At 37.8% G+C, this 22,464-nt stretch overlaps 1 long non-coding RNA gene across 15 annotated transcripts in view; it reads left to right on the top strand.

The window, feature by feature from the left end:
- The window catches only part of LOC128853483 (uncharacterized), a 273,663-nt gene that overhangs the window by 250,922 nt on the left and 277 nt on the right, over positions 1 to 22,464 (top strand). For 8 of the 15 annotated variants that reach the window (XR_008452039.1, XR_008452033.1, XR_008452034.1 and 5 more), the window contains 9 exons: positions 11,663 to 11,824; positions 12,232 to 12,358; positions 13,719 to 13,796; positions 16,932 to 17,387; positions 17,541 to 17,672; positions 18,744 to 18,951; positions 19,085 to 19,156; positions 20,575 to 20,693; positions 22,166 to 22,284. This is a non-coding gene — a long non-coding RNA (uncharacterized LOC128853483). Of the gene's footprint in view, positions 1 to 11,662; positions 11,825 to 12,231; positions 12,359 to 12,420; positions 12,591 to 13,718; positions 13,797 to 16,931; positions 17,388 to 17,540; positions 17,673 to 18,743; positions 18,952 to 19,084; positions 19,157 to 20,574; positions 20,694 to 22,165; positions 22,285 to 22,464 lie in introns of all 15 variants that reach the window. The other 7 variants (XR_008452037.1, XR_008452031.1, XR_008452028.1 and 4 more) reach the window with 7 other exon arrangements.

Here is a 22,464-nt window from a genome sequence, read left to right as displayed (position 1 = left end):
ATTTCTTCAAGTGTTGACTAAGCCAGCAGACAGAGCGCCCTAAACCAGGCAGTTCCAAATCTGGGCAGGCATTTCAGCAGTGTGTTGTCACTAGACTCTTAAGTAGAATTCTCCTGTTTGTTGGCTAGTAAACCAACAAATGTTCTTCAGTGGAACAAAAAAACCCCCAAACAACTAACAAAAAACCAAACCAACCAAAATTGTAATTATTCTTTCATTAGCAACAGGTCTACTTAACAAAAGCTTAACATGATTTGACTTTTGCATACATCCTACCTACGTATTTTTTGCATGACCCTAACTGCGTGACAGATTTTGCAAAATAACTTAAATATGACATGCAAAATACAGTAAAGTTTGCCTGAACTCCACCCTTTGTAAATTTATGGCAATTTTGTATCTGAATTCAGATCACTAATAATTTCAACTGAGCTAAGCTCTAGAAAGCCAAGCTCTCTGTATTTTTAGAACAAATACTATTGCATGCATTATGTGAAGTCTGTACGTTTCAGTTATTTTAGTAATAAGCATAGGTATGAGAAGGCGCTGCTGTAGTTTTCTTTTTTTAAAAGGAATAATTGAACATTACTGGTCTAGTTCCATTGTCTTTTCATTTGTCTTTCATCACTTTGCCTTTCAATACCATTCATCTATGAACTAATTTAATGCCCGCTGAAGTCAATAGAAGTCATTCAGTTGACATCAATGAACAATGAATCAGGCCCTTTAAAAAGAAGAAGAAACTAGAGTTTACAAGGGTTAAACAGACCACGGAAGAAAACCCTCTGGGGCAGGAATTGTGACTTCTCCTGTGTCCATACGACCTGAAGTACCTGGCACTTCACTGCCATACAAAACAGCAACAAAATATACTGATCGTCGGTCTCGGCTGGTAGCTCTGATAAGGGAAGGCAGCTTTGCCAGGTAACATCCGAATTGTTTTTCTATACAAAGCCTTAGTAGATATCAATAATTGTAATACACAGGAAAATTCTGTTCAGATAGGTGTCATTGATGCAGATGTTGAAAATCTTTTATTTGCTTCTACTCAGTCTTCTCAAAGAACTCCTACTTTGTTATCAGTCTTTCTTTGTTCTGATTAAGTTGTAATCACTCAAAAGCAGATTCAGAAGCTCCCTCTCCTTCCTTCGCGGAGACTGTGTTTGTTTTATACCTAAATGTGACATTGCACACTGGCGCAATCGAAAAAGGCTGCAATGATCAATTGAGGGCCCAATCAAAGCCTAACAGATAGGCAGCCATTCGTCGCTGTTTGATATAAAAGGTGTTTTATTTCTCATCACACTTTTGTCACTGAAAGAATGCTTCCTGCGTGCAGATTAATTAAAGTGTAAACATTAAATATTGATTGATGCATTATCAGCATGGAGCAGTTGCCTCCACTCAGATTGATTCCTGCAGTGATTTATTGTCATATTTGTGGAGTCATTTCACTCGATAACAAAGAGAAATAGCCTGCTCCCTCTACCTTTCAGGCTCGCTTTCTGGCTCTTGCACCGCACCTCCTCATCCTCAGTGACTCCCATTCTTTGCCTGCTGGGACTAACACAGCCGCACTATATTTTCAGGAGGAAAGTTTAGAGCGTTTTATTTTGGCATTTGCATAGCAAGTTTATAGTTCTGTGGGAATCTTGCAGACCTGTGCTCTCAAATGGAACATCTCTGGTTAATGCTTCCACCTCCTATCCCTCTCTGCTGCTTTCGCTGACCCTGCTCGGACACAACTTTGCAAGCACAGGTTCAAAGCATTCAAATTAACTCACTGCCAACTTGACAGAAAGGTGAACTTTCAACAGAGTAACGTTGTTTAGGTCAGTTTTATGGCTAAATTATCCAAGTATTTACTCTGAGTAGGAGGACAGCCACACAATAGCATATCAATTTAAAGAATTTCAGGCTTTTACTCCCATTTTTTGAGAAATGCACAGAAGAAGCCTTTAAGCCTGGTGGAGTATTTAAAGCAAAATTTTGTGGGATATTATTAAGCATCTGGATTAGAATATCCTCTTTAATATATATTCAATGTCTGTAGCTTTTGGAAGTGGATTCACACAGATAGTCATCCAAACCCCTTCAGTCTTCTCTCCAAAAGTCTTAAACACTCCGACTCTGTGTTCATCTGCATCAGGGATGGCTGTTACACAGCACCACACTCATTGTCAGATCCGCTGCACTCAGCCATCTGTGCTGAAGGCTCTGTAGCCTCGATGTCATGTATTTGTTCAAGACTGGTATATTCCCTCCTTCTCTGTGTTTTCACCGGGAGGATGGTCATTCAGCATGTTTACGGCCAGAAACCGCGTGTGCTGGCTGGATGTACCCTCAGTGACCCAATCAGCTACAGAAGAAAATTATTTGCAAAATTGCTTTGTTCTGCTGTGGCAAAACTTAATCTCTTACATACATGGCTTTTGTTTAACGTTCAGAGAATTAGATTACTCAAAAATCTGCTGAAATCAAGTGTATGAGTAAGACCACAAAAATATATAATGGGCAACTGGTGATCTTGATTCAGTCAACCAATGAAACATTAACCTTTGGTCACAGTAGCAACAAATGCTAAACTTGTGAATTTACTGCAGCAGATAATTTCACTCCTAGACCTGCAGGGAATTATAGAAATGGGTTTCTGCATAAGCGGCAGCCGTGTCAAACTGAGTCTCTAAGAACTAGACACTATGATTTCCCTGAAAGCGTGTAAAAAACTGTATGAGCTTTCATTAAGATAGGTACTGCTGTAGTTCCTGACCATCCCTGTCACTTCCAAGCGCTTGCCCAACCATACTTTATTTAGGGTGTTTTGATATTTTACAGATCATATGTACCCAAATCTGGGAGAAAATGCTGCTATTTTGGATCCCTCCTCCTTGTGTATTTTCTACCAGATGCTCCTCCCTCTGTTGTGCCATTATCCATTTCAAACCGAAATTCCTCCTTTTTTTGCACCAGCTTGCTGATTTCTGGACAGACACACCTGAATTTGGTACCTTTAAAATTAAAAAGCAAACAAACCACCCCTAAGGTATTGCAACAGCGTGCTTATCTGCATTCCTTCAAAATAATGCTCTCGCAAGATCACTTTCCCCTTCTCTTTGTTTGCTGTTGCCCTTCCTACCCGCTGAACAACTATTGTCACTTTTTGTTAGATTATCAGCCTTATTGAAATTGTCAGCTCCTCCAGTCAAAGACCTTGCTTTCTTGTTTGTCTTTAAACTGCTCTGCAAACCAGCACGGCTGTATAACCAGTCCTACAAATGCCGTGCTGTGAGCCTGTAGGTCTGCAAGAGCATTGTAAACAAAATCTATTGTCACTGTAATTTTTGTAGAGTATATTTGCGTTTCTATAAAAGATTCTAATAAATTTTGTGTAGAAATACAGAAATGTTCTTAAATATCTCATTTTTAGTTGAAAACATATCATCGATGAAATACAGTTTATTTTAAGACATTTTGGATGACAGATGACTTTCTAACAAATGGCATTCAGTTAGAATGGTATTATCATTGTTTAGGTAGGACCGCATGAGAACAAATTGAGAGAGATCTGAGTTGCGAAGGGTCTTACGCACATCAAATTTGGACCTTGGAAGCATGCACAGAACTCTTCCCTCTGCGTGACATAAGAGCATCTTTGAAAACAATTGGAAAGTTTCTGTTGACTTCCACAGGCGCACGCTTACTTCCTTGTATCCAGTGGAAGACATATAGCGATGCTTATACGTTACTTGGACCTGATTGTAGCTTACTGTATAACCACAAATGGTTCCCAGAAGGAAGCAGTTCCAGGGAAGACATCAATTTTCAAAGAATTGAGGTCTGTGACTCTGCTGTGGTTTGCCCTGATGCAAGTTAACCAGAAGGGCTTGGTAGCTCCAGGTAGCCTTTCAATTGTTTGTCTTGATCTTTGCTTTAAGCCGTTTTTAGTAAGGTGTCTAGCTGAGCGTTGGTGGAGTGAACTACTAAAACTAGAGTTACACTGGTTGGGTTTCTACTTAGAGAAAAGGTGCAAGTTGGCATACAGCAAGTCCGCATACTTAATTGATTTCTCTCTTAACCCCGACAAATACTCCTAGCAGAACTGACTCTGGGGGGTAACTAGGTAGGATGAGCAGACACTAGGAATGTGTAGGGAACAGAGGATAGAAAACGCACTGTAAAATCATTTTATGAAAGCAGTGTATGATTTAATACTCTGTCTCAAATATCATCCTTCAGGGCCAGATTCTGAGAGGAAAGAGATATTTGTGAACTGAGCTTTTTTTCTCAGTGTGCCTCATTGCACCTCGCTTATACAACTGTTGTGTAAAAACCACACGATAGTCAAAACAAAAATTAATTAATTTGGTTTGGTGTTTCAAATAAGATGAAAACTGCTTTTTTTTCCTTGTATGCTTTTACGGGGTCATAGGATAGTTCAGGTTGGAAAGATACATCTTAGACTACTTCTCTTGAATTCTGATTAGGGTTTCCTTTCACCATGGACAATTAAATCTGACAGGAAGGGATACAAAAAGATGTTTGTTACGGATTTAGAAAGCTCAGTACTGACCTAGATGCTGTAATTTTAGATATGTTCGTTATTCATAGGGATTGTAAACCTGCACTAGAGAGACTCAAAACTCATAAGAAGTTCCCCTCTCAAAAAACCAAAAAAAAATTAAAAAAAAAAGCTGTGATGATGAACAGAAGCCATAGAAGGCTGCAGTCCTTCGCATTTTACTGAAGAAACTGTCTGATCTGCATGAGGAGCTGGATATTAATTCTAACCAGTCTGTCAATTTGTCCATATGAAGTTAGAGTTCTGTGATCTTTTCAACTATGTAGACTCCATGTATAAAGTTAGATTAGCACATCAATGCAAATTACCCTTCTGTTTTCATGTAGGACCTCTGTAGGACCTGCCAAATTAATACCGTTGCCTTTAATTGTGATATTTCCCTTCAGTAAATGAGTTCACTATTTTCGCAGCAACAAGTACAGGTTGCATGAGAATGGTGTGTTATTTCCTGAAATTGTACGTAATTTTTAAGAGCTTGAAATATAGTTTTGAAGTTAAATGCATAGCATCTTTGTAACTGCTTAGATCGTGTTATTTTAAGTTTCCTGAAATACCTTTGAAGCTAAATGCAAATTAGGGGAAACTAAATTACAAGTTGTGGATTGACCAGTATGTCTTTATATGTAATATAATTAACTCCATCCTTCACGTACTGTTTCTCTTAATAATTATCCAATGTACTTTAGAATAGTTTAAATGATTGGTGATTCTTTCCTTGGGAGGGAGTGTTTAGGTTTGTTCATAAGGTGCAATTTTTATTCACTTTTTGGGTCACTAGGACTGAACATTTTATAAATTTGTTGTTCTAATTAAAATAATTATTTCATGTTAATTATAAGCAGATGCAACAGCCATTGCTTAAAATAGTCTTTCATGATCATCCTCTCTAATACGTTTTTTACCTTCAGTATTTGCATGGCCAAAGATGGAGTGGTTTTACTCTTTGAATTTGGATAATATTATAATTAGGAGCATGAAATAGTTCAATAAGAGACATTTATCCTTTCCTTGCCTATTCTGTAGTCTACAAACACGAGATGGGATTTTAAATCAGCAGAGTTCCAGAGTCTTATTAGGAGAAACCATTTCCTTCCAAAAATAAGCTTTTTCATTCTTAGATTACTACTTGCGTTATGACAGAAATTAACATTTTTGTGACCTGTAGTTAACTGTTTCTCCTCAGGCTATAAATAACATTTGGCAGCTACAGCTGAAGCGAACTGTATGTTGAGGTCTAGTTATCTGTAGCTGCTTTTTTATTTATAGCGTTTTGTATTTGCTAATGACACAGCAGAGTTCAGGGATGCAGACAATAAAGAGTACAAATAATATCTGCGGCTGGTGTCTGCAGCCCTGTTCCATTTCATTCCTGCAGTGGCATCAGAGTTTCCTCAAATTCTTCCTGTGCTTGAAAATCTCCAGGGTTAGTGTCAAGTCTTTGATGCTGCTAGTAATTCCGGGCTGCACCATTAAAGCTGCATTTTCTAACCGTCCCTTGATAATTGTTGCAAGGACTTAGACAAGTAAGACTATCCAAAGGCATCGCTAAGGTCAAATTGTGGTAGAGAGTGCTCTGATTTTATCCTGGAGATTGATGCTTGTATCACCTTTTTTTCGATTCAGTAGCTGGGGTTATAAAATGTACTTGCAATCACTGATAACGTGTTAGATCAGACTACAAGTGGACTAACACAGTATTTTATACACTGGGTGTAGTTTTACCTAATGTAACAATAAATCAGGGAAGGCACAGGTCTTTTGTAAATTTTAATGAAAATTCAACTGCTGAAAATGTAGTTACTTCTGGCTTAAGTTCTAGAAATATGAATACGCTTCAGTTCTTTAAAGCTGTAAAAAATGCTTTACCTACAAACTTTCTGGGAAGGCAGTAAAGAAACAAGCAATAAAATAAGTGATGGTGCATTCAATATATTACAATTCTTTGTCATTGGCTATAAGCAAACTGAGGGGAGGGGGCTTGAAGCTAACACATACTTTGAATTTGCTGTAAAAAATACCCTCTACTGAGCACAATCTAAAACCATCTTCATACAAGAATAAGACAGAAGTTGGGGGAATGGGCTCAATTTACCATTTCATGGAAATAAAATAATGATATAATTTAAAAATACTTACCAGCTGATCAATAAAACATATTTTTATCCAAGGAGAGCTTTTTTTTGCCACTGATTCTTATATCTACTGAAAAATACCCCTTTTCCTTGCATTGAATTATTATGTTGTTAAATAGCAGTTATATATAGTAATTGCAATTCATATTTATTAAATGAATGGCACAAGAGGGAGCTGGGGGTATAGGAATAAAGAACATTAAAGAATATAGCAGTCTGCTGTTAAACTTCTACAGCAACTTTCTTGTAAGTTTTAAAGCAGTGTTTCGGTGAAATTAGTGTTATTCTTTCCTAAAACCTGCCTACCTATAAAAACAGACCTAAAGGTGATACCAAGTGACCATGCTCATTAGAACACTGAAGGTTGGAAAAGCATTAAGCAGAATTTACACTTGTATTTTGTCTACAAGTTAAGCAGAAATGCAGTTTCTTCAGTTCTTCACTTCCCCAGGTGGATTGTTTCTTGGTTTCTTTTGACAAATTATTTTATGTTCATGCATGTATATGTGTTTTATTTTTTCTTTTTTTACAACATAAACTAAGAGATTGTACCCCCTTTTTTTTTTTTTTTTTTAGTTTGCCTGGTTTTCTGCTGTGTTTCAGATGGTATTCTCAAATTTCATCTACTGTGGAGTACATTTGTTTGGTTAATTGGAAGTTGCTTGAATTTTAGCTTTGATCCTTTCATACCTGATTCAGAGCAGAATTGATGAGATCAAAATGAATATTAAAAAAAAAGGTATCACAGATAAAATTTGAAATTAAACATCTTAAAAATGCTAAAGAAATTATACTCTTTTTCATTATTACTGGTGTGTCCATACAGAAATTATGAATTAGGCATATTGGATTGTTCTTGTTGCCTCCTCTCAAACTTAAAATGGTTGTCCGAATTGCATAGGAGAAGATATAAAATCAGATTATTTGATCTCATTTATATGATTCTCCATGTACAGTTTCATTGCCTTCAAGGAGTTGTTTACAAATTATATTGGTGTTGGGCTAGAATTAAATAATCACAGTTCAAATGCCACACTGCACCCCGATCTTACCCAAAAAACATCACCGGCTTTCAAACAGAAAAGTACAAGTGTCAAGCTGCAATGTCTCATCCACAGGTTCAAGGAAATGGTTTTTATTCCGTTGGCTCTAGTGGCTCTATGCTTGCCTATATAAACAATATTTTTATCTCGAATTAGTATATATTATAACTAGCTAAATATAATAGTATCTCCTAATATTTTTTCTGATATTTTTCTCTTATGTAAATGATATAATCTCTGATCTCTAATTGGAGAATACCTAAGTAAATATCAATTTACTGTCTATTTTCACCCTCAAGATATAAGCTCTTTTATTAAAATAATGATAATAGCAACAACAGTGGCCAAGTGTCTTATATTTAGGCAGTGAACAGGAGCCTTGAGGAAGCCTGTAGTAGTTCTAATATGTTACCTAGTGTGACAAACATTAAAATTGTTTAGAAACTGTTATCCAGGGGAGGGATGCTATTTGTCCTTTAGAAACTGTTGGCTTTCACAGACTGCTTGGAAAAAGCGGCAGTTTTGAGAAAGTATGTTCCCTCATACATTGTGATATATTTCTGCAAAGCAACTTACTATCAACCAGAACATTTTTTTCCTATGGTTCTACATCCTTTTCTGCAGTCAAGGTGCATCTGGGAATATATTTCCCCTTGCAGCAGCAGGTGGCGTTGAATAGCTCACGTTATTCTCACACTCATAAGAATTTTGTCTTACGTGTAGTAAAAACTTCTCTCCCAGAAAAGATAATTTGAAATCCAGCAAGTTTTTATAAATGTAGCAGACTTTCTGTATGGCAAAGGTAGGGGTCAGATTCTTCCTATTTTAATCATACTGAGAAATAAAACTGTAAATAATGTACTTAAGGAACAGCAAACACAGGTGTGATATAATAATATCTTAATTACATTTCATTTTTCTATCCACAAAAATCTTTTGAAGCATCTCAGAGTTAATGTTGTGATAAGATCACATTATCGTGTACCAGCATTCGTGCACTCTGCAGCAAATTCACAAAACGGAATTAGTTTTGTGGCATTCTTTGCACACTGTCCCTGCACAGAGCAAAGGAACTGATTTGCCTCTCAAACACATTATCAGTGTGTCTTCACTGAATATAGTGCAGTGCTTCAGATTTACACTATGGTCAATGAGAACAGAATGAGAATCGGCATCTGCTGAACTTCTTTCTCAACCTATTTCTAAAAATTAAGAGTGTTGCAGATGCAATCCAAAACAGATCTCCAAATGACTTCTTAAGTTTATTTTTCAAATGTGGCATGCAGGTAAAATTTAAAAACAAAAATCTTTTACAGGAAAATGACTATATGTTAGTCTTTAGGACTGATTATGAGTATTTAAGAAATCCATCCATCTTTCTTTCATCAACAGTCACGGTTTTCCATTTGCATATCTAATAATTTATGGCATGTCCTGACCCCAAGCAGTAATTGAACCAATAGATCTTCAGCCTAGATTTGCTCCAGTCTGGCCGCCACAGTAATGTAACTCTGCAGGAGTTTTGGATTGCTCCAAATGCCATCTCCTCTTCTGAGAGGTTGACAGTTGCAGGCAAAATTTTAACCTCCCAAATGTCAAGGCAAAGACTCCATTGCCTAATTTAGACTATGTAACTCTCCTTTTGGAATACTCCTGATAAAAACAGGAGGGCACCATGATTACCCCCAACATTACCCCTGGAAACCTGATTTTAACATAAGACTCTGTGATGATAGATGAATTCTTGAAAGAGTTTAAAACCATATAAGAGCCTAAAGCTTAGAGTGAAAGGGAAAAATCTATATACCAGAGCTCATAACTAGTAATGTAAAAATTAAAAAGAAAAGAGCATAGAAATTGTTGTATTAGAGAAGAATCTCAGGATCAGAGGCAGACTGATGAGAATTGAGCAGAGAGGAGACTTGGAAAGGGGAGATGGGATGATTTTCTGACTCAAGCAAGCCATGGCACAGAGCAAAAACACCTAGCCAAGTGCCTGTGTTCCTTTTTTCTCAAAATGTTGTTTAGAGGCCAATTTCAAGGCACCATTATATGCTTCAGTAAAGTGTTCTCAAAAGCTTTGAACAAGAAAAATACCAGCATACACACAGCTCTGCAGTGCTGCAGTCTCTTTGCTGAATACTAACTATAGAGTAAATGAAGCCATGGAAGTTGTAGGTTTACAGCAGGTATTGCTTGAGAAACTCACTCTGCTATTCAGCCACTTCTGGCTGCAGGTGAAGGAGCAGGTGTGCAGACTGGACACACCGCTGCTGCTTCCAAATCATATTCCAGATATTATGAAAAGGCACTGGGTTTGAAATTTTATAACAACTCTCATCAGTTGGTTATTTTGTTTTCCTGGAAAGGAGCTCAATTGAATAAGCTCTGGCAGACACACAGAGCTATGCTGTTGCCACTGATACAAGCCCCAAAACAACAAATACAGGCTTTGAGAAAACGCTACTGTCTCAGAACTTGGAAGGGGGAAAAAAAGAGCAGTAAAGGTACAAAGAAGGAAAATCTGGTCCAGTCCCATTTAATGGCATAAACAGTATTTATCTATTGGTGATTAAGTGCCGCCATCATTCCTTGGTAACCACGTTCAATGATGATGGACATCTTGGAAAACGGGTAGATAGACAGAAAGACAGATATGCTCAGCTACTTCAACCATCCATAATATCCCATGTGCTGCCATCACTGCTTTAGACTGACCAATTGCCTCAGTAACCTGTTCCATCTTGTCTGATCAATATTAGCACTTCAGTAACTCTTTGCAGTTACAGTTATCTGCTAGCACAGGGAGAATCTCGTTTGCCTTACTGTATGGAAAGACAGTCATACGGGAGAAAAAATGCCATTATCTATTCAAATGCTTTAATTTAATTGCTTTCATTGACTTGATTTTGGCCCTGATACCTTTTCTGTACCTGTTATACAAATACGTTAGAGGAAAAAGAAAAAAATTAAGTATCAGGAAATGAACATTGAAGAGTTTAACAGGAAATCTAGGCTTGGTGCCCTGTCTCTTGCCCAAGTAATTACTGTGTGCCTCAGTTTTGCAGATTTAAAATGGGATGAAAGATAGCATTAAATCACATGTTGTAAGACTAAGGATATTCATTTGGTTAGCAGACGTATTTGAGACCTCATCTAGAGTATTGTGAGACCTCATCTGGAGTATTGTGTCCAGTTCTGGAATCCTCGAAGTAAGAAGGGTATGGAACTGTTGGAATGGGTCCATAGGAGGCTACAAAGATGATCCGAGGGCTGGAGCACCTTCCATACAAGGACAAGCTGAGAGAGTTGAGGTTGTTCACCCTGGAGAAGAGAAGGCTTCGAGGAGGTCTTATAGTGACCTTCCAGTACCTGAAGGGGCTACAGGAAAGCTGGAGAGGGGCTGTTTACAAACACTTGTAGTGACAGGGCTAGGGGCAAGGGGTACAAACTGGGGAGGGGCAGATTTAGACTAGAGAAAAGGAAGAATTTCTTCACCATGAGAGTGGTGAGGCACTGGCACAGGTTGCCCAGGGAAGCTGTGGCTGCCCCATCCCTGGAGGTGCTCAAGGCCAGGTCAGATGGGCCTTGGGCAGCCTGAGCCAGTGGGAGGTGTCCCTGCCCATGGCAGGGGGGTTGGAACTGGATGGGCTTTAAGGTCCCTTCCAACCCAAACTATTCTATGATTCTATAATGCACAGAGCAATAGGGGATAAATCCTGTTTTGTTAAAGTGAAATGCAGTCAGATGAAATTGTCTGCAAAAATGTAAGGAGAATGAAAATATTCCTTTCCTACAAATTGTTGATCTTCCACATTTCTGGCTCCTCTGCCAATATTGGCCATTTCTGTCGTTTTCTCCTTCCCACCTCTCCCTGACAGTTTCCTTCAACTGTGCTTCTTTTCTAGATTGGAAATCAAAGGTACAGGTAGAAAGTCAACTGACTAAATATTTGTTCACTTGCTTACGATGTAATAAATCCTGAAGTGCTCTTTGCTTACACAAGAAGATTTCAGCGTAGAAGCATGCTCCAGGAAGGTATTTATGTAGAAAAGGAAAAAATTCTGCAGGTCAGTGTAATTTTTGTTGCTCTAGGAATTACTGAGCATGTTATGTGGGGTGGGTTGTTGGGCTTTTTTCCATTTAATGAAGCAGTGACTTATGGGAAAGATTAAGGGCTATAAAATCTGCATCCTAAGAGTCTGAACCTCAATATTGAATACGAAACTCTGAACACAGAGGCTTTTCAATTGGCATTTTAAGTTGTTGCTGAGCAAACTTTCCATATGAATCAACAAAATTAGTTTGATCCTTCAGACTTCTCCCTTAAAAGTTCTAGACTAGGATAGCAGTCATATGACGGGGTGAAAATCCTATCGTGTTCTTCGGGATAAATGCCTTTTTCAAAGAGATGGGGGCATAAAGGCAAGATTACCAAGATCTTAATTGTTTGGGGTTTTTTTTTTTTGCTTTATAGAGGGAGCATCTTGCAGAATCTCCATCCCAGCTCAGGTTTTATCATGGGGAGGACAGCACAGCACAACCGATGAGACTACTGCAAGAGGTGGTACAAGACAACCTGCCTTTAGAAGGAGGAAGTTCATGTAAGTAATAGGTTTGTTTCAGGTTGAAAGTTAGTTTTCCTTTTTTTATCCTGTATTTTCAGGTTATAGTTACTAAATGAAAACTGGCTGTATTTGGTGGGCAGTTATTCTCCAAAGCTGATGGATAAAGATACCCATTTATGAAAAAGGAAACAATGGAAGTACAGCATCGTGACAGCATCAGAAATCGGCTCACTGGAGATGGCAGATGGACAGAACATTACTAGTTATGGTTAATATTTAGTCGTTGTCATTAATAGTTGTCCCAGCGTGTGGAGGAGCTGGAGAATACCCATAGTGCTCTGGTGAACTGTTCTTAGCTCAACAAGGCCTCTGCTGAATAAATGGCAAATACACAGAGCAGCCCTGCTTTTTTTTCTGCCTGATCATGACCATGACCACGTATGAACCTTCATGGTTTACAGCAATATAGGACCTCAAAGATGGTGGAATACTTTCATTAAGAACAGGAGTTTGAAAGCTCAGGCAAGCTCAGAAATACACAGAGCATCTCACCTTTATATACCTTTATAAGAACCATATAGTATTCCTCGTATCGGTGATGTTCTGAGGGAAAAAAATTCCAAAGGGTCAGGTAAATGTGAATAGATGTCTTGTTTCTAAGGAAAAAAAAAAAATCCAGGAACTATGTCTTATGACATAAGAATGTTCACACATAGTTTGCATTAGAGACCATTTTATATATTTTGCCAGAATTTTGTTTATTAAAGGTTCAAATGTCATTTGGGTAATTGTACTAGAGACTGTGATTTACCGTAAGATTTAAAGTATACCTTTGGATAATTTCAAACTGTTTTCCATCTTTGTTTCCCTGAATTTGGATGCTGAAACTGAATCAAGCCATTGATTTACCAGAAGTGCTTTATTCTTTACTCTAGATTTGTGCAGATCTAAGCTATAAACTGGGAAAGCAGTAAAAAGTTGCATTTGTAAAAATTTCAGAGAAGACTGCTGTTCTGTGGAGCTTTATGCTGTTTTTCCTGATGCTATTGAGTGCTTTGTAGAAGCTCATTTGGGAAATGTATTCTTTGATTTTAGTAATCAATTGATCAACATTTGAAGCTTTGCTCAGACACGCAGTTATTGTGAAGAGCAGTACTTTCAAATATCCATTTGATTGTGTTTATGATGCTTGCTTTATTCCACACTGCTCCAGGCAAATTAAAATGTACTGTTATATAATAAGTATGGGAAGGTTAGCATTCACACTTTAGGGATAAAACATTTTGACAGTTCTATTCTACATTTGCATTTTAAAATGTTAATGCTCTTAATTAGACCCTATGTTTATTGTAGGATCTCTTGTAGGCATTACTACTGTGCGATTGTTACCTTTCAGGATTTGTTCTGGACTGCTTGTCTGTAGGGAAGAACAAAAGCCTGCTGGTTCCACATACATTTGGTTTTCCAGTCCATGGTATGTCTCATTTTCTTTAATTTGTCATGGGGCTCCACACGTACCACTGCCACCGAGTTATTTGTGTTTGTTTTTGAGTTTTTTTTTAATGTGCAGCGTTAGGGAAGTACACATGCATAGTTCTCTCTTACATGCTTGGCTTATTTTTTCCTTTGGCCTTCAAATTCTTAATTTTTGGTGCACAGCAGAATCCCTAAGGGGACAGGAGTAGCCATTGTCTGGAGAGAGGCAAGAGATACTGCCGTGATATCCATTATCTTTTCAGCCGGTGCGCAGGTGATGTTTAAACACAACATATGCACAGACAATGGTCAGCATTCTGAGCTCAGGAAAATGATCACTGACACAGGCTGATGTCTGAAGGGCTGGTCACTAATACTGTCCATTTCATTTGCTCCCCTTTTATTTTATCCTTCATCTTCCTGTATTAGTAATGTTTAAGAGGGATTCAAGTAACCTGATATAGCATCTGCAACATTGCCATCACCAAGAAAACATTTGCGGAGATAATAAGGCAAATAGATAGTGTCTCAAGAGGCTTATGTGTAAATTAGACCGAGTGATTTAAAAAAACAAAAGGTAACAAACAAACTGGGTGGGTACTTCAGACTTTTCGGAACAGGAGAGAGAAGCAAGAAAACATTCTAAGTTTTACCAGGAAAATGTATTTGAGGTGAAATAAGGTCTTCTTCCTGATAGTTTAGCCAGTCCCTAGAGACCGTGTAGTTAATATTAGATTTATAATATGGACTTAGATGGTGCCAGGAATCTTGTCTAGTGAATTGTCCAGGAACTCCTTCCTGCATCGGGCCCATTATTCTGGCTCCAAAGCCCAGGAAGTTCAAACATCTTCATGGATTGCTCTGAGCTGTACCTTTCCATACCTTCCTTCACTTTTGGGAGCTGTGTCTTCTCACTCAGCAATAAGGAGCAGAGAAGGGAAATACTCTGGGATATCAGATGTATGATATGTACAAGGTCAAACTTTCTACTTGTGAAGGGGACCACAAGTGAATCCTCTCTGTACACACAGATTGGATCTTGCATTGAAAAACATAAAAATCTGAATTATACAGAGGCTATGCAGCACTGTGGGTAAGTACATTGGCCTTTAATGTCTTATTATGTTGTTAATTAGTTAATGTTTGTAAAGCACTTTGAAGATGAAAAGCCCTATATAAGTTCTAAGTGTTATTATCTCTAGAGACCTGGGTTCAATTCAAAGGTGCTTAATTACATATGCCATAAATTAGACTTAATGAGTTGTGGAATCATATGTTTTACGTGATGCACGCAGGTTTCTCAGCTAGATCTATGCCTTATGGGCTGCTGCAGTACTTCTTTAGGTATTCTGAGCTGTTAAGAAAAATTACGCAAACAAACTGAGCAGATAATTTCTAAAAATAATTGGATTGCATTCCAGTACTACTTAGGACTTGATGAAGCAAATTACCTGTATCTTTGCCCTGCTGTATCTAGGAATTTTCAGTAACCATCTTCAAACTGCTGAAAGTAACGATACAGTTTCCTTTAATTGCGGTATAGACACAATTCTAATTCCTACTTCTGTTATGTATTTCAGCTTAGCAGAAGGGAGCTGAGAGGCGTTAGTAAAACTGCTGTTCTTCAGTAATGCCCTGAAATGTCCTGTCAGGGCTGGGAACCACTTGGTGTTGGTTTATGTTCACAAGCATGAGAAAAGAAGTTCCCATCTCTAGAGATACTATCATATAATTTACAACAAGCCATTAAAAGCGAGTAATGTGCAGAACAGGGGAAGTAACAGCTATAGGAAAATGTGGTTTCCTTGGCTTTGCAGAGCTGAGAGTTTCCATGTTATGTAACTTACGTATTTTGTGAGCAGAAAGCTACAGAATTCACCCGGCTCAAGCCCAGGCATCAGGGCGGCTGTCTGGCAGTGAGTGCCGGCGGCTCCTGCTCGGTGTTCCTCAGCCACCAGAGTTCAGAGACACAGCAAACCAGCAGGATCATTCACCTCTCCTAAAGCGGCTACCATGTGTTCCTGCAGCAGAATATCTCCATTTTGTCTTGGGCCTTTCACATGTAGAGAGGAAGGTTTTATCCTGTGCATAAATATGTTAGAAGTGATTGTGTTCATTAGTACAACCTAAGTAGATTGGAAAAAGTAATTAATAGCAATTTACTATAAGTGTCTCTAACGGACTTATTTGAGAGTATTTATCCTGAAGTGAAAGTAATTTGATTTTGTTAATGTTTATTGTAAGCATACACAGACTATCTTCCAGGGAAAATGTATTTTTGAGTACTCCAGACAATTGAAACTAGTGAGCCCACTGTCTGGAGAAAGCATCTGTAACCGCAGCCAAAAGAGGAACAAGATTTCCGACATTCTTTCGAGACATGTGTTTGAAGCATGGGTTCCCATCACTTTCAGAGTGACTTGCAGGCCGTTTTCTTTATATAGATTTAGACAAGTCAGTGTGATCCTAGATTCATCTCTATAAATGCCTTTCTCCCTCATTCATTTTCTCCTGTGTTATTTTATTCCTTATTTCAAATAAGAATACATACTCAAGAAACTTTAAATGGGATGAAGCATAGTTTCAGGCTTTTTTTTATCGCTCCCATTTCTGTGTTTCTAGGAAATGGATCTAGTCTTACACCTTATTTACTGGGGTTTATCTCCTTCAAAAACATTATACAGTTTTTCCAAATACTTTTCATGTACTCTAATAAATAGAAACTTCACATGAATGCTGATTTGAGTTCCAGGCTGTGGTTAAATGTTTTAATAGTGTAGCAAACTTATCAAAAAATTTTCCTTCCCCACACTACCCCCTTCCCTTTTTACAATGCACCAATTTCGATCCGGCTGGCTCATGACTTGGGGATTTTTACAATTTGGGAACTTCGTTGTATATTTTGATATTTGAGTCTGAAAAAAGAAATCTTTAAAAAATGGTATTTTATACAGTGTGTATCAACTAAGTAAAACTTTGAATTGCTGAAGTACATACAGGACTCTATTCTCTGACTTAACTATCACTACTTAACTGGAAGTCACAGGTCTGACTCCTTTTTTTAGTACTCCATTGTATCCTATATAGTAGCATAACTCCCTTGCGGTGCTGAATCATTTCTGAATTTCTACAGAGGCACCAGGCAGGAGGAACCACCGTACAAACTTGTGAAAGTGCTTTGTTACGGCCTCCAACTCTGACCAAGCGTTCTAATGGCTGCTACGGGTGCTCCCTGAGAAAACAATTCATGGGTTACAAGAACCATTAAATGTGCATGGAGAAACATCTTGGTGAGTTAATAATCCAATAAAGAACTCTGGTCACTTGGTGGTTGTGTTTGGTGACCCAGGTAGGAGTTTCACGACAACAATCAGTAGTCCTTTTGACTTGTGACTTCCCAAGTAATTTTCCTGTTTGAAGTCCCTAATTTAGCAAAGTACTGATCTCTCTCACTGAAAGTCTTTGATTGTGGAAGCACTGCTCGTGAGGTCTGGAAGACTTCTAGATCTTTACTGCCTCCAGCTTCCTCTCAAGCAAGGGGTTATCGCAGGTCAGCCGCAGAATGGAAAGTGCAGCTGTAAATTGTTAGGTAAGACCAGATTTCATATTGATGTATCCGATTTTTATAGCAGATAGCTATATTTATACCAGGTGGATGAAAAGCATCCATCCCTTCTGTCAGATTATGGTGTAGATGTATATGAATCATCATAAACTCATTGATACCTGTTGTTTATTTCAGTGGACCGGCAGATTTTGTTCCAGCAGACCTAGAAAATTCACTGATGATCTGCTGCATGATTCTTGAATTTCTTTCTCTCCACAATAAAGATGTGGTGCAGAAAGGAACAAAATCACACACAAAATGCAAAAGGTTGGTTGATTCAACTGTTTGTCTTAGCAGGGGAAGGACGAGAAACACAAAGGGGCTTCAAAATTACTAGTATCATTGGTATGACATGGTTTAGATTTTAAATGCGTGTTAAGCTTTTTAAAATAATCCTAATTAATTTCTATTGATCAATATTACTGTAAACCTATTACAGTGCTGGGAGGAACAGCTTAATGAGAAAGCATTAAGAATTAGGTTCATTGATACTCAGTTCCAGGAGTACTATTATGACACCAAATATTTTGGTCTCTTCCAGAGACTTGTTCTCATCTACATATTCCTTCAGCAAGAAGCTCTGTCCTCTGTGGCTGAAAAATAGCATGGCTCAGTTTAACTTTCAGTTTAGTAAAATATTTCTATTCAGAATGTACTTTAATCTTAAATTTTGACATGTCTGTACATCCATTGTATTCGATTACTGAAGTTAGTAAGCCTGGAGTTAACAATAGGCTGAAGAGTTATTCTGAGCAAGGGTTTGAATTGACAATATGTAATAGAGTATATGTGCAGAGCAACACTTCTGTTCTTTTAAAGTTCCCTCAAGGAATAGGCAATGAGATTGTTTCATAACTATTCACCAGGAAATCTGCTTTACTATGTGTTTAGAGTTAAGCCTAGACTTAGTTCTGCACTAGGTGTTGATCGAAATCTTAAGAGCACACTGTGACTATCTGCATCGGACAAGAGAGATATATTAATTGAGGTGGTCAAGTCACATTGTTGCCTGATAAAAGATATCAGAAAGCTTTTAGGCTTAAAAATTAACAACTTCCTAAAGCTGGAGTTTGTAATGGAAACATCATCCCACCAACTAGTTAGCATTATTTGTTCGCCCCATTAGAGTAATTATTTGTAATTGTTATTATTGCAACGTATGTCCAGCACTTAAACAGTCCATATTACTGGAAAAAAGATGGATTATTCATCAGGAGAAATTGATATATTAAGTTTAAAATGCTAAATCAGGCAGGCAGATAAGAGTTCCCTCATGTGGTATTCATTCTTAAAAGAATTTATATTTTTTTCTCTCACTTCCTCATGCATGCAAAAAAGGAAGCAAACAAACACTATCTCCCAGTTTCGCAGAAGAGAGTAAGAAGTCAGAAATGCCATAACCACTGAAAGACAGCTTGAATATAGAAATACTTTGGGGGATTCAGTCTTCAAGAGTGCAATCAGCTTCCCTGCCATCGAGCTATACCTGACCTACTGAGGCGCACTCTTGTGAGCAGTGAGATCTGACCCAGTCTCACTGAGAAAGGTAGAAATAACCCTTCAGCCATCTATGAGCAAAGATCAAATCCTCTGAGAATTTCAACTGCTGTATGTACCGCTCTTCACGCAGAAAAAAGATAAATTTATATAAGAAAATCTGTAACCATTGTGTTTTTCAGATACCCCGAGTCCTGCAGAGCTGTTTTGCATTGAAAGGGAGGACAAAGTCGGGACTTTTGTCTAAATGCCTGGTAGTTTATCTCTTTCCATTAAAACAGTCATAATTAATGAGGAATCCAATTCTAAATTTTTTCTTAAAAATAAATAACATTCACTGTACATTTTCAATTGAAATTTCTCTTGCATTGATAATGCGATTAATGCTAATGCAAGTTAGGAGTCAGAATTCAGAAATATTCAAGCTCTGCAATTATTTCATTTAGAATCCTTAGAGGAACCTGAGGTCCTTTGAAACTTTGCTAAGAATTGCCTGAGATTACGAAAAAATGCTCTCTTGTTTTTTTGCACTGATTTGCTTATAGTTGTCTTTGTAATATTCTTAAAAAAAAAAAAAAAGACATTACACCCATCTTCATGCACTTAAGCTCAGCCCACTAAAATGTAACGCTTGAGTTCATGATGAAAGCTGCAACAATTACTTGCCCTCACAATATAAAAGGAAATAAAATGAAGGGTTCAGAATGGACTAACTATTGCAAATCAGGACTTCAGAACCTCTGTTGAACTACTTTTTGTTCAGTATCTTTTATTACAAGAGGCGCTTATCACAGATAAAGATATCTGGGAGCAAAACCGTAATTCTGAATAGAAGTATTACGATGATGATGATGAAGCAGTATTATTGTCTTTTCAGGGCCACTAGAGTGAAATTTTCCATCTACATCAATTTTTTAAAATCAGAGGGTTTGGGTTTGTTTGACAAAGACCTCAAACAGACAAGTTAAGCCTATTAGCCTGAATGTGACAGTTAATATGCTGATGTTAAGGATGTGCTTAAAGTCAAGAGCTCTTTGCTAGGCGTTTTGACTCATTAAAGAGGAAATAAATGTCAAAGTGAAGAAGATAAAATTGTAATACAAAATGTATTAATATAATAAAGCATACTGAAGATCTTGCCTCTCTATTTGTTAGTAAGGGGATGAAATGCATTTCTGTAATGGATAGAAAGGTTATCTATAAGAAAATATTCCATTCCCTGTCTTAAGACAGAAAGCATTTTATGTCAAACAGATAGGAAGTTGCTCGTTCATTGTTTTAATACCTAGGACCAGCGTCCACTGAATAGCAGTTCGTGTAGTCCTACAGTCTGACATCAAATGCCCAAGCAACTTGTGGGAAACAACGGGAAAAGCTTTTTAAAGGCTACACTGACATGACAGCCTGGAAAAAGCTAACTGAAGTATCTTTAAAAAAAATGCATTTCTTAAGATATTTCATTGAAAAACAAAATCAATGTAAAATAAAATAGATTAAGAGCATGCTGATGTCACTGTAGTCCCAGTGCAGATTGTATACGCTTCATTAAATGATTTGGATATCCTGATTTGGTTTATCAAATGAAAACCTTGTCTTACTATATGTAATTTTTACCATCTGGATTTGCATATACGTATGATATCTGTTATATTAATTATATCTATTTTCACAGGTATAGACAGACATACCCCAGTGTTGTGGCACCCATTAATAGATCAAGTAAGCTTGTGCAGCTGTGTTTTGATCAGTGGAAAGGTTTCCTGGCATCCAAGAACTGAAATCGCCTTTTGGGTATGACAAGTGTATCTAAGTATCTAGAAAGTGAAAATCAAGGGTTTCTATAAGGAAGGAGTAAGAACACCTACCACAAAAAAAAAAAATTAGAAGTAAAATAACCTTTAATAATCGCAACAATGCAAACTCAATTGTCTGTATTGCTCTCGGTTGGCATTTAGCCATCCATCATTTGCTAGCTTATAAAGCTGATTTGTGCTATTCCTCCCCATCCCTGTTTCCGGAGTGGTTGGTCTCTTTTCACCGCTCCTTTCCCATAGGCACATACAACTAGGAACCAAACACTCTTTTGTCTCTTCCTCTGGAACACTGCTTTTTATCACATGGGGAAAAGGGGGAGTTTTTGAGCAGCTTTCTTCCTTCGTCATTGTTGAATGCCACTTATAAACTCTGTCGATAGGCGCTGGGAAGGTATCTAAAATGCTAGACAAGGAAACAGTTATAATTCAGAAGAAAACTGACCTTGATTGAATAGGGTCAAAATGCTTCAACCGCCTCTTTCATTTGAAACGCCTCATTTACAGACTCATACTTCTTTCATTGTAGCTTAGAGTTGATATAAATATATGAGGGATCTGTGTTAGTCTTAAAAATAAGAAGTTCAGCTACATTTAGTAAATTCCAGGACTAATCAAATGCCTTGTGAATAAAACACAACAATTTCTCCCCTCAAAAATCTATAACACCAAATTTGCTGAAAGCACCAACATTTATTTTCAGAAATCCAGTGTGGGTTTTCCCCAGGCGTTAGCATCTAGCAGACGAGTTAAAGCTCCAACCTCCTAATCTCCAGGTCTGATTGTATATTTTAATTAAGCTCCTGAGGAAACACAAAAAGTACTGACCTCTAAATTATGTGTCTAAGAATTTGAACTTTCATCTTGGGATTTAGAAATTTTAGGCTGTTGTTTGAAATATTTAAAGGCTGTGAGCTACCAAAGGCTTTTGAAGAAAATTTTTGTGGTCTTTTCCAGACTTGGTCAGTACAGATATTTCTTGAGCTTTCTGAGGCCGCCTGTTATCCCAGGCCATTTGAGTAAGCTAAAAATGGAGATTTACCAAAATATTTGATGAAGTTTTACATAGACTGTGTCCCAAGCATTTATTTGTTACATTATGCACCTCTCATAACCGAATGTTGTTTGTTGATATGGAAACCCATTGTAATGAGAGCTCTTTGGCCCATGAAAACATTAGTGAACCAACAAAGTTTGCTGCTTTCAAGTCATTCTCAGTACTTCTGTTTTCATATGCTTTAAACAGCATCTTTCACATTGTCCAAAACCACAGGTGGCACGGGCGTGACTTTCTTTCTTATCACTAAGGATGATTTATATCACACCAGCAGTAAAAAAGGGACTGCAAAAAGTGGAGATGTAATTAGAAGCTCTTTAGTTTCCTTTTACACTATCGGAGTAGCAGAAAGGAATCTTCAGCCCGTGTCCTTATTCCTTCTGTTTCATTGCTAGGAAGTGCTTCAGCTAGGACTGATTGGGAACTGGGAATTCCCGCTCTCTGTTTCTGAGCTGCTGAAGAATGGCTACACCAACACACTCGGCACAGGCACACTTCTTCACATTTGTCTTAGGTTAGCACATTCCTTTATTTAACTGTCTCTGATCTGACTATATCTGATCATTCCTTCATCTCATTTTCACTTAACCTTTTGCCCTCTACACAGACTAAGCATCCTATCAGATATCTCCCAAAGGACCTTCTTTTCCCCCCCAACTCCCCCTTCCTCCATCTTTCTCCAATTTAGGTGCTT

This window comes from Cuculus canorus, chromosome 13 (genome assembly GCF_017976375.1).
Source record: "Cuculus canorus isolate bCucCan1 chromosome 13, bCucCan1.pri, whole genome shotgun sequence".
Taxonomy (NCBI): Eukaryota; Metazoa; Chordata; class Aves; order Cuculiformes; family Cuculidae; genus Cuculus; species Cuculus canorus.
Note: the sequence above shows the minus strand (reverse complement) of the source record. Positions and strands in the feature narration are given on the sequence as shown.